Source organism: Aotus nancymaae, unplaced genomic scaffold (genome assembly GCF_030222135.1).
Source record: "Aotus nancymaae isolate 86718 unplaced genomic scaffold, 86718_ANA_hifiasm-v0.15.2.pri h1tg000014l, whole genome shotgun sequence".
NCBI lineage: Eukaryota > Metazoa > Chordata > Mammalia > Primates > Aotidae > Aotus > Aotus nancymaae.
The window spans coordinates 114,365,687-114,377,194 of record NW_026988425.1 but is presented as its reverse complement, the minus strand read 5'-3'; the positions used below and the strand labels follow the sequence as shown (position 1 = coordinate 114,377,194).

The window sequence follows — 11,508 nt, the reverse complement described above, 5'->3', positions numbered from 1 at the left end:
ACATGGCAGAATGGCTACATCAAGGTAATTAACATATGCATTACCTCACATACTTGCAATTTTTTTTTTATGGTGAGAACACTTAAAATCTACTTTCTTGGCAATTTTCTAGCATAAAATGCATCATTATTAACTACAATCACCATATTGTGCAACAGAACACTTGAACTTATTATTTCTTTTTCTGACCAAAATTTTGTGCCCTTGGACCAATATCTCCCTAAACCCATGATATAGTTTGGATGTTTGTCTCCTCCAAATCTCAAGTTGCAGTGTAACCTCCAATGTTGGAGGTTGGCCTAGCGGGCAGTGTTAGGGTCCTGGGGGCGGATCCTTCACGAATGGCTTGGTGTTGTCCTCATGGGATTGAGTACTTTCTCACTTTATGAGTTCATGTGAGATCTGGTTTAAAAGAGCCTGGCACTTCTCTCTTGCTTCCTCTCTCATCACATGACACACTGGTTCCCCTTCACCTTCTGCCATGATTGGAAGCTTCCTGAGGCCCTTATCAGAAGCAGATGCTGGCACTATGCTTTGTGTATAGCCTGCAGAACCATGAGCCAAAATAAACCTCTCTTCTGTATAAGTTACCCAGCCTCAGGTATTTCTTTATAACAATGCAAATGGACGAACACACCCTCCCCATCCCCCTCTGCCTCTGGTCACTTCCAGTCTACTTGTAGCTTTATGAGTTCAGCTAGTTGCTTGCTTTCCTTCTTCCTTTCTTTCCTTCCTTTCTTCCTTTCCTTCTTTCTTTTTAATGTAATATGTTTGAAGTTTTACTAATGAAAAATTTTGGACAAATCTAACTTGAGAAGTTTTGACTAGACCTTCTATTTATTCTGATTTGATGTAAGTAATTCTTCTCATTTAATCTGAGAAGGATTGGTCTTTTGTTTCAAGTCACAGAAGGATATACTTCTATGCCCTTTTCTTGAAGTCTGTGAGTAGGGGGATGAGCAAGCTCATCGGGGGGGGGGGGGTGCCCTTGAAGGAGGCTCTAGGCTCTGCCTTCTGAATCGAATTTTTTGTTGTTGTTGCTGCTTGGTTATAAATTCAATCTATCTAGTTGAGATGTCTCAAGGAACACCCTCAGACCCAATTCACTGTGGAGATCTGAAAGACTCTGGCCCTGGCTGGCCTGTCTGCTCTTCTGAGATCTTATGTTGCAGGGAGAAGTTTCTACTCTTAATTTTTTTTCTGAAGGCCAGTTAGAAGGATATAACCACCTATCATCCTTCTCGATGGCAGAATCTGGCACTTTTGTTTCCACCCACTGGCCCACTGGGCCCTGTCACATCAGTGCCAAGTCAGTTACATTTATCACATGTATTATGCACTCAGAACTTGGTGAGCACAAACACCACTCAATTTAACGTGTGACTTTGGAATGCAATTTATTCTCACCTAGAGTGAAAGTGTATTCATGAATCTGTTCATTTGAATCTATCATAGGAAAAGCATAAACAAAATATTCCTCATGATAATTCAAGAATCTAATGACTCGCATAACCACCCCAACGATAAAGAATGCAAGAAATCTGTCTCAAGTAAAAAGATGTAATTTTGTTTTTAAACTGAGTCATATTATTTTTACTATTATAGTAATATGCACAAAAATACACACACATACACACTTATGCATATATATGCTAGTCATTTTTCATATTTTTCAAATATGAAAAAATTACATCTTATTCTATTCTGTATTCTCCAAAGCCATTAAAATATATCATTTTCCCTTTTTTGTTTTTTCAACTTTTCCTTTAGATTCAGGGGGTACCTGTGCATGTTTGTTCCATGGGTAGAGTGAGAGGCTGAGGTTTGGAGTATGATTGAGGTACCAGGTAGTGAGCATAGTACCCCACAGGTAGCTTTACAACCCCTCTCTCCTTCCCCTCTCCAGTAGTCTCCGGCACTTATTGTTTCATCTTTATGCCCATATGTAGCCAATGTTTAGCTCCACTTGTAAGTGAGAACATGTGGTATTTGGTTTCCTATCCCTGTGATAATTCACTTAGGATAATGGCCTCTGGCTGCATCCATGTTGCTGCAAAGGACACAATTTTATTCTTTTTTTTTATGGCTGCATAGTATTCCAAGGTATATGTACCACATTTTCCCATTCCATTGGGTTTTGTTTGTTTGCTTGTTTGTTGTAAAGAAGTCTTGCTTTGTTGCCCAGGCTAGAGTGCAGTGGTGCAATCTCAGCTCACTGCAACCTCCGCCTTCCGGGTTCAAATGATTCTCCTTCTTAAGCCTCCTAAGTAGCTAGGATTACAGGCACACACCACCATGCCCCGCTAATTTTTGTATATTTAGTAGAGGTGGGTTTTCGCCATGTTGGCCAGGCTCGTCTTGAACTCCTGACCTCAAGTGATCCATTCGCCTCTGCCTCCCAAAGTGCTAGGATTACAGGCATGGGCCACCATGCCTGGCCCCATTCCATTATTCATGGACATCTAGGTTGATTTCATGTCTTTACTTTTGTGAAAAGTTTCAAAATGAAGGTGCAAGTGCATGTATTTTTTTGGTAGAACAACTTATTTTCTTTTTGGTTTATACCCAGTAATGAGGATGCTAGGTTGAATGGTAGTTCTATTGTTAGTTCTTTGAGAAATCTCTAACTGCGGGTGGTTGAACTAATTTACATTACATTTATCCACCAACAATGCATAAGTGTTTCCTTTTCTTCGAGGTGTCAGCCTTACCAACATCTAGTTGGTTTATTATTATATGTTTTTTTAATAATAGCCATTCTGCCTGGTATGTGATGGTTTCTCATTATGGTTTTACATGTATTTCTCTGATGATTAGTGACGATGAGCATTTTTTCATATGCTTCTTGGCCCCTTGTGTGTCTTCTTTTGAGAAGTGTCTGCTCATGTCCTTTGCCTAATAATTAATGGGGTTGTTGGGTTCTTCCTTGTTGACTTGTTTAAGTCCCTTATAGATTCTGGATATTAGTCCTTTGTTCGATGTGTAGTTTGTGAATACTGTATGTCATTTTCTATTGCTGCATAATAAGTTATTACAAAACTTAGGGGCTTAAAACAACACTTATTTTTCATGATTATTTAAGTTGACCAGGCATTTCTTGTTTGCATGGTGTCACTTGGGTGGTGAGGTGGTTGAAAGGTCCAAAATGGTCTAATTCACCTGACTGGCAGTAAGTGCTAAATAGGAGCTCCACTGGGGGAAGCTGACTGAGACCATCGTTCTCTAGGCATAGAAATAGGCTGCTTGGGCTTCCTCATAACATGGTAGTCTAAGGGCACTTAGACAGCTTACGTGGCAGCTGGCTTCGAAGAGTGCAAAAGCAGATGTATCCAGAATGTATCAAGCATTGAGTATGAGACAGCACTTCAGACAGCATTACTTATGCCACATTTTATTGGTTAAAGTAGCTTACAGGGCTCAGCCCAGTTTTAAAGGAAGGCATGAATATTGGGTGATGAGGTCTACTGGGGCAGGGCACTGAAGCAAATATATACAAATATCTATCGGTATCGGTATCTATTTCGACATCTGTACCTCTGTCTATATCTATTGATTTCTCTATATCTGTATCTCCATACACTTCATACACTTAAATGTGGTCTTTATTTTTTTAAGGGAAGCCTGTTCAATTTGCTCAATATTTGAGACTTGATTTTGTCTGAGAATGGAGAATTGAAGTATGAACAGTTCATAACATTTCAGGGGAAAAGAAGTTAGAGATCTTCTAGTTAACCTTCATTCTTTAAGATGAGAGAACTAATTTGTTACTCAGCACTATTTCCATTAGGCCAAACGCCATTTACTCTCTTTTCCTGACAATACTAGGCAGCCATTTTACATTTATTTAGTTGTTCTGACATCATAGAAATTGAACAGTAAATGATTGTAATGCCCTAATCAGGTAGCACATTCACAATCTGATCACTACTTTGGAATTTTGCTAATTATCTTACATCTAAATTGTAATTACTACAAACAAAACTCTGATTTTAGAGGCAAACAATCAGGGTAAATTCGATGTCTATGGGAGTTTTCTGAGGAAATGGAAAACAGCATATATCAACTGTAAGTGGGAGAGATAATTCTCCATTGAGATACGACTGAGCAAGGAAAAAAATGCATATTTTAAAAAATCCCCAGTGACTTTAATTCACTTAGAAATTTTGGTTTCATTTGCAATGTTGGATGTGAATACAAATTTTTTTTGTAGGAAAGTTGCTCTTTAGACTACTTATTTAATTTATATCAGTCCATTTCAACCTGTATTCTATTTAGTGATCTCAATGTGCTAGGTAGCCTATAGAGATAAAGAAAAAAAGACATTTATATCCAACTGTAGGGGAGTTAAATTAATTATGGAACATCCACATGATTTACAATGGAGATACTACATGTATTCTTAAAGAATAATGCCACAGAGAAATGTTCAAGATAAGTATGCAAGTGAAAAAAAAAAGTTCTAAGGGCACTCTTATGTGTGACATGGTCAGAGACAAAGTATATTCCAATGCCTGGAAAACCTGTATTTGTGAATAGCAAAAAATGAAAGGATGCAAATGAAAATGTTAATAGAGTAAATTATTTCTGTTTCCTAGGCCTGGCATAATTTTTTTCTGTATTTTTCAAATTTTCTACAATCAACAGCTATTACTTGCCAATATGAGAAATAAAAAGTTATTTAAATGTGTAGAAGGCTACTCATCTGCCTGTCTATCTAACCCTCCATCTATATTTGTGTGCCTTGTCTGTTTTGCAATTTGTTTATTTCTTCACAACTCATCATCTTCCTATGTTTGTAAGTGTTCCTAAAAGGTAGAAACGTTTTATGTTTCCAAAGAAACATAAGCCATAACAATTCTAGGATAATGCATTAAAATTGCCCCGAAAGACCAAAAAACAGACACATCTGAGCCTAGGGGTAGCCTGCCCACAATGAGGGCATGGGTGTATACAGAACACCTGATCCTGACCCTTGCCTATTGCATCCATATCATCATAGCATAATGCCATTTGATCACAAGCCATCTTTGATCAATGTTTAATGATCAGAGTTTATGTAGCAATCAAAGCCATCATGAAACAGCAGATATTTATAGCTTATGGCCAATTGAGGCTCTGCAAAACAGCTTTTTCCACGGTGTGATACAGTTCAATTGACGCCATTGGCATTCCACGGCACACAGAAACATATCAAAGACATTTGTTATGCTTTGAGCATGAAAGCGAAGTAAAACACAGATAATTTGAGAAACTAGAAAACTTATCAGGGATGGGATCCACGAGCTGCCTGTCAGTTGGCAGACACAGTGCCACCGAGTGCTTGGCAGGACAGTGCGTGCATGCAAATGTGGGCCATGCATGGTGACAGCAGGTTTTCCTCCAACTGGAGGATGTTGCTATTCAAGAGGGCTGATGAATGAAACCAGAATTGCATCAACTGCAGTGGAAAGGCGGACAGGAGCACGAGACAGCTGCGCGGGTGACCGCTTTACAAGTAGAAGCTATCAATCAGAAGGCATGAAAGGCCCAAATCCAGGGAAACCAGGATCCCACCCCCTTGATACCAATCCTAATAGAGTGCCAGTCACCGATGCAAATACGGGGCCGAGAAGCATGCTGATAGTCCCTGCCTTTCCTGCAGAATTAACTCAACAAAAATTGGTCCTTGTTTTCATTTATAGACAATGTCCACGTCTTGTCTGAGAATATTTTTACATAACCACGGTTGTTGCCATCCTATCTTGGAGTTGTTTGTCTTCTTTGGGACATTTTTTTCAGGTGCTGGAGCACTGATGGTTCTGGACTTCTCTCATAAGCTACTGAGTTCAGGCTATCCATGGGGAAGGAATCGAGTCTCTGGGGTCTTAGCCTGCTTCTGAGGAAATATTGTACAGGGTCTAGAGCATGGTTTCTAGAGCCAAATGGTCTGAATTCATATCCCCAGTCCATCGCTCATGGTCTGTGACCTGAATTTTCTGATCTGTAAAATGGGCTAATAACCAGTTCCAAAGATTGACCTGTAGAGGAGCACTGCCCAGTAGAAATATTTGACCTACATATGTAATTTCTTGTAGTCACATTTTAAAAGTAAAAAATAATAATATTTTATATAGAGCAATATGTCCAAAATATTCTTACATAAATGTATAATAAATATGAAGACATTATTAATTAGATTTGTTTTTTTTTTTAATACTAAGTCTTCAAAAACCAGAGATCAATTTTCACTTATGGCAAAAGTAAACTCAATAGCCACATTTGAAGTGCTCAGTAACCATGTGAAGGGAGTAGCTACGTATTGAACCTCGAATCTCCAGGGCACAAGAAGCGTAGTACTATTTATGGACAGCCTTGAATTTTTGGAAACAAACTATTTTAAATGTTCCACAGATTTAACCAGTCGTATATTGCTGAGATCTAAGGCTGAGAAGGCAAAGATTTTCCTCTGCCAGAAAAAAAAATTTTGGAGAAAAAAGAAAAGCATAAAACAAGCACTCTGATGTTTATAATTTCTAGAATTCTCATCATCTCAATCAAAACGATCTGTGTGAGATAATTGGCCAATTATTTTTAGAGCTCTTTGAAATTAGTAGACAAATATACATGTGGATATACAACTGGGATACAGAAAAAGTTGGTTTAAGCCACAGATAAATTATTAATCAGTATGGAATGTTAAATTCTGAGACCCAATTGGACTCAACAGAAAGAACCACCTCCTTATCTCATAATGAGTTTTGTATTCTCCATCATTAGTAACATTAATAATATTAAAAATAAATACATGTGTCCTAGAACATTAATAATGATAATCTTGTCATCTTTGAAAATTACGAGACCCAGTTACTTTGCACAGTAGGATGCAGATATTACAGAGAAAAATAATTAAAATATTAATTATGTATTTGGTAGAGCATTGCCTATCCTTATTATATTGTCATTGTTGACGTTCTGTTATTGAACATTGCTTTTGCAACTTTTGCTTTATAGGGCCTTTAGGAGAAATAAAATCTTTTGTGATTTTCATATTTACTGTTTTAAGCAACTTAAAAGCTCTGGGACATTAATGCATGATATAGCCGATGGAAATTATCAGATTCAGCAACAAGGAAATATATTAACCTGGCCTTGCTGTGGACCTTCACTCATTAATCTGAAATGTTGTGCATGGAGTATGTGTCTTTGGGTCAAATGGATGCCTGGAAGGAAAATATGTGGAACATCCTTTTTAGGCATATGACTTGGCTAAGCTAATCATTGGTAAACATTTGCCTAAAGGTAGAAAGTACCGTAGACATAGGTTTCACATGTCTCTCTCATACTCACTTATTTCTGCCATCACAAATTCTTCTGTCTTTGAAACTGTTATAACCAAAGGGAAAATCATGGTGGACAATATTATGGAAAGTATCTTTTTTCAAAAAAGATAATATCCTGATGTCTAGTTCCCCACTTCTAGTCTAGTAAAAGGCAAAGCAGGCTTGTTATTATGATGTAAACATTAGACACAAAAGATACTGGAAGGAAGCGGAATGACAGTGGTGGTGGGGAAGAAAGTCCAGTCTGTCTCCACCACCAATATCTCCTGTGTCCTGGTGGGGAAGGAAAGGTGGAATTTTGTTTTGTTATTTGCTGTGTTCCTAAAGCCTGTAAAAAATGATAATCATATCGATGGCTTCCAATAGATATTTCCTCAATGAATGCGTAGATGAATAAATGGGACAGTTCTTGAGGAAAGAATCACACTAGTGTAGGGGAAAGCACTTGGACTTCAGATTAGAGATGCTGAGGTTTAAACATCTCTCGTTTTCTGCTTGTGCAACAGTACACGTTACTGCTCTTTGAACCTCAGTTTTTTCATCTGTACAATGGAAATCTTAACTGTCATACAGAATTGGAAGAGCTCTTTTAAAGTTTCAGTATTTGTGGTTACGATCTCATTTAGAATGTCAACCCATTTAATTATCTGAAGGTACATTACACAGTTGGGTAATTGGGAAATTTTGAAAGCCATGTGAGAATGAAAGGAGATAACATAACCAAGACCTTGGCACGAGGTGTTTCTCAAACATTGCTTTTAATTTCCAGGTGTTACCATTGGAGGAATTTATTTTGTTAATATAATGTTGATGTTTTCTACATTATATGTAATCAATATGTGCTAATCAAATCAATATTTATTTCAATCAAGGAAGCCTAGAAATCTCTTTTCAAACAAGAAAACTGGCAAAAGATTAATGCATCTAATGACTTTCACAATCTTGTTGACAGCATTTGATCCTCAAAAAATACCTTCTCTATGTTTAGTCATCTAAGTTTTCATTCATCTTTCTGTTTACCTATAAGCCTATACCTCCAATTTTCTTCTTTTTTATATTTGAGTACCGTGGAATTTAGTCAAGAGAACTACATCATGGAGCAGATGTAATTAGAAATATGTGTAATAATCTTTGGGTTTAAATTTTGGGCCCTCTTTTTGTCTTTTTCTGAGTTTCAAGTACTTGAACATTTTCAACAAACCCTGAAATGATGTTCCATAATTTCTGAAAATGTGAAGCCTTCTAAAAGCAATCAATTCATTTCAACAATTTAGACAACTGGTCATTCATTGGAACATGGTCCCATGGAAAACAAATCTTTGATTCCATTGGCCTGTCAGATGGGTCCTTTTCTATATTGCCTGTTTAGCAAATGGGAGAGAAATTTACAGAGAGTTAGGGCTTCTCCCACTTCGTTTCAGTCTCTGTTAAGATGGGCAAAGGCACTGACCTGAGTCTTTGTGTTGAAATCTCTCAGTCTAAACCAGGGACTAGGAGAGCTGGTTTTGATTAACCTATACAGTGAGTCTAATGTAAATGCTATTAAAAACTCATTGAATGGTATAGAAACTGATTACTTACCCAGGGAGTTCTAAGTAAATCGAAGCAAATTGCCTGAGATTTAATTTAACAAACATTTACTGAGCATCTGCTCTGCTCACAGCACTGTGCTTGGAGCGATGGGAGATGCAAAGATGAAGCAGACCCAGGCTGCCCTCCAGGAGCTCATGCTCTGGCCTGTCTGACATTCCCAGGACAGCATGCATCCTCAGTTGCAGCTTGAGAACATTTTACCCTCTGGTCAAAACTTGAGGCCAACTGGTCTTGTTTCATGGCATATAGCCGGAGAACTGCCAACCTGCTTAGACAACTGTAATAAATGCCAGGGTGTCTTAGATGCTGGAAGGAGCCCATGGAAGAGAAAGAGTTCCCCCATTTTCACTGACAGCACCAGGAGGTCTTAAAAGAACACTGGGTATTCAACAGAGAAAAAGGCTTTCTAGGCAAGGGAGGAGGGGCTTAAATGATATTTTTAAAAAGAGCAATACTGAAGTGCTTACTTTGTGCCAGGCATTGTTCTAAGCCCTTTACAAGCTCTAACCCTCTTTTTTGCACATCCATTCTGTGAATAGGTAGGAATACTTAGCTCCAGTTTACAGATGAGGAAAGTGAGGTACCAAGAGGTTAAGTAACTTTCTCACAGTCACCCAGCTAAGTGAATTGGGGAATGAGGATGCAAGTCTGGTTTTTTTTTTCTTTTTGAGACTGAATCTCACTCTGTCACCCAGGCTGGAGTGCAGTGGCGTGATCTTGGCTCACTGCAACCTCCTATTTCCAGGTTCAAGCTATTCTCCTGCCTCAGCCTCCCAAGTAGCTGGGATTACAGGCACACACCACCACACCCAGCTGATTTTTATATTTTTAGTAGAGACAGGGTTTCACCATGTTGACCAAGTTGATCTTGAACTCCTGACCTCAGGGAGATCTGCCTGCCTTGGCTCCCAAAGTGCTGGGATTACAGGCATGAGCCACCACATGCAGCCTCAGTCTGTTCTTTATCATGTTGCTGTGCTGTCCTTCCAAACCTTGAGATAGGAAAATTCAAAATGTGTTCAAATTATACTTCCCTGGCAGGGGAGATACCATGATCACGAAGGTGGTTTTCCCAGGGCGAGGCTTATCCATTGCACTCCGGATGTGCTGACCCCTGTGATTTCCCCAAATGTGGGAAACTTGACTGCATAATTGTGGTACTGGGGGACTGCATTCGCGCTTTCCCCTGATCTTTTATAGTTCAGGAAAAAAAAAAAAAAGAAAATGTGTTCAAGTTTCTGCGCATATATTGTAGAGTTGGATGGTAGCTTCATGGAGATGTATAATCCACATGGTTTGCCAACTAGGTAGGTGATAGATGTGAAGGTATTCTGTAAAAAATGGGAACCAGGAGAAGTATGCATCATTGGATGAATATGGATTATAGTAGAAGAGAAACACATTAGGAGGAGAGAGGGCAATTATTAATCTCTTGCAATAATCCAGGTGACAGACTGGTAAAGAAGGATATGGACTCGTGGTAGTGAGGACAGAAAAAGGGGCCTAGGAAAGAAACTTTGAGGAGACAGAGTGTTACCCTAACCTCGGCGAGTTCTTCTTGCCCCATAACATGTTCTTGCACTTGCTGTATGGAGGAGGGTAGAGCCTGTTGTTGATGAAATGCGTGTGCCAAATCACCAGCTTCACGTTCTGAGACTCAGGCAAAATGCTTGGTCTAAGACTTGGTCCTTTGTAGCAGAGTCTCAAGCAACTTCCAGAGAGCACGTCTGTAAACAGCACTGAGCACACCCCCTCACTAATGCCCTGGTCCCAGTTTACCGGTTGACTGCTTGAGAGTCTGACTCTTTTTGGGTACTTCTGAGTTACAGCTAGTGGCTTATGGAGAAAAAAAAAGGGGAGAGGAAAAACGTTTGAGTCTAGTCCTTTAAAATTTTGTACTTTCTGGTCCCTAAAGCTCTGGTTATTCTAAGGGTCCAAACTTTTCCAAATCTTGTGTTTAGATTGGTATCCAATCAGTAGAAATCTAAAGCACATTTCTTCACATATCATTTATTCAAAGTGTCTTTCCTTATATGTAAAATAGATTGTCTAATGATAGCACATCCTGTTTTCACGTTATTTAATCTTAAAAATGGCAAATAACACTTTTAAGAAATCAAACGAGAGTATATTTTAACTGCCACCCAGTCGAAGGGAGGTTTTAGGCCTACATAATTAAGCAGGAGTTCTGCTACAATTACTTAAAATAGAAACTTATTTGGATACATTCAGATATTGTTATTATTCCAGCAAGACTTTAGAAAAATATTTTTGAAGCAGTGGCTATTTGAAGCTACCACTGGGAGAGAAATAGAAAGGCCATGGAAAAGAAATCAGCATTACAGATTCTAGAATCCCAAAGTCTCCCAAATGGTTTCATGAGGGCAGAACTGCCGTCACAGATCCTGAATTATTCAGACCTGTGCTTTGGAGTAACGAGGCTTTAGTATGCCGAAGATGTTGTTTAAGGCTTCTGGGGTCACTGCAGATATTAAAAATTGGTACCAAGGCTCTAGACTACTAATCAGACTATGGCAGAAGGACTCAGACACACTGCAGAATTCCTAATAATTCAAATAGGATCTGGTCAACGGCA

General features: G+C 38.7%; 1 non-coding gene across 1 annotated transcript; it reads left to right on the top strand.

Moving 5' to 3' along the window:
* The first annotated feature begins 9,938 nt into the window (after nt 1–9,938).
* Nucleotides 9,939–10,101, top strand: LOC135275062 (U1 spliceosomal RNA). Its single transcript, XR_010342776.1, has one exon. It is a non-coding gene; the product is annotated as a U1 spliceosomal RNA (small nuclear RNA).
* Nucleotides 10,102–11,508: the final 1,407 nt, after the last annotated feature.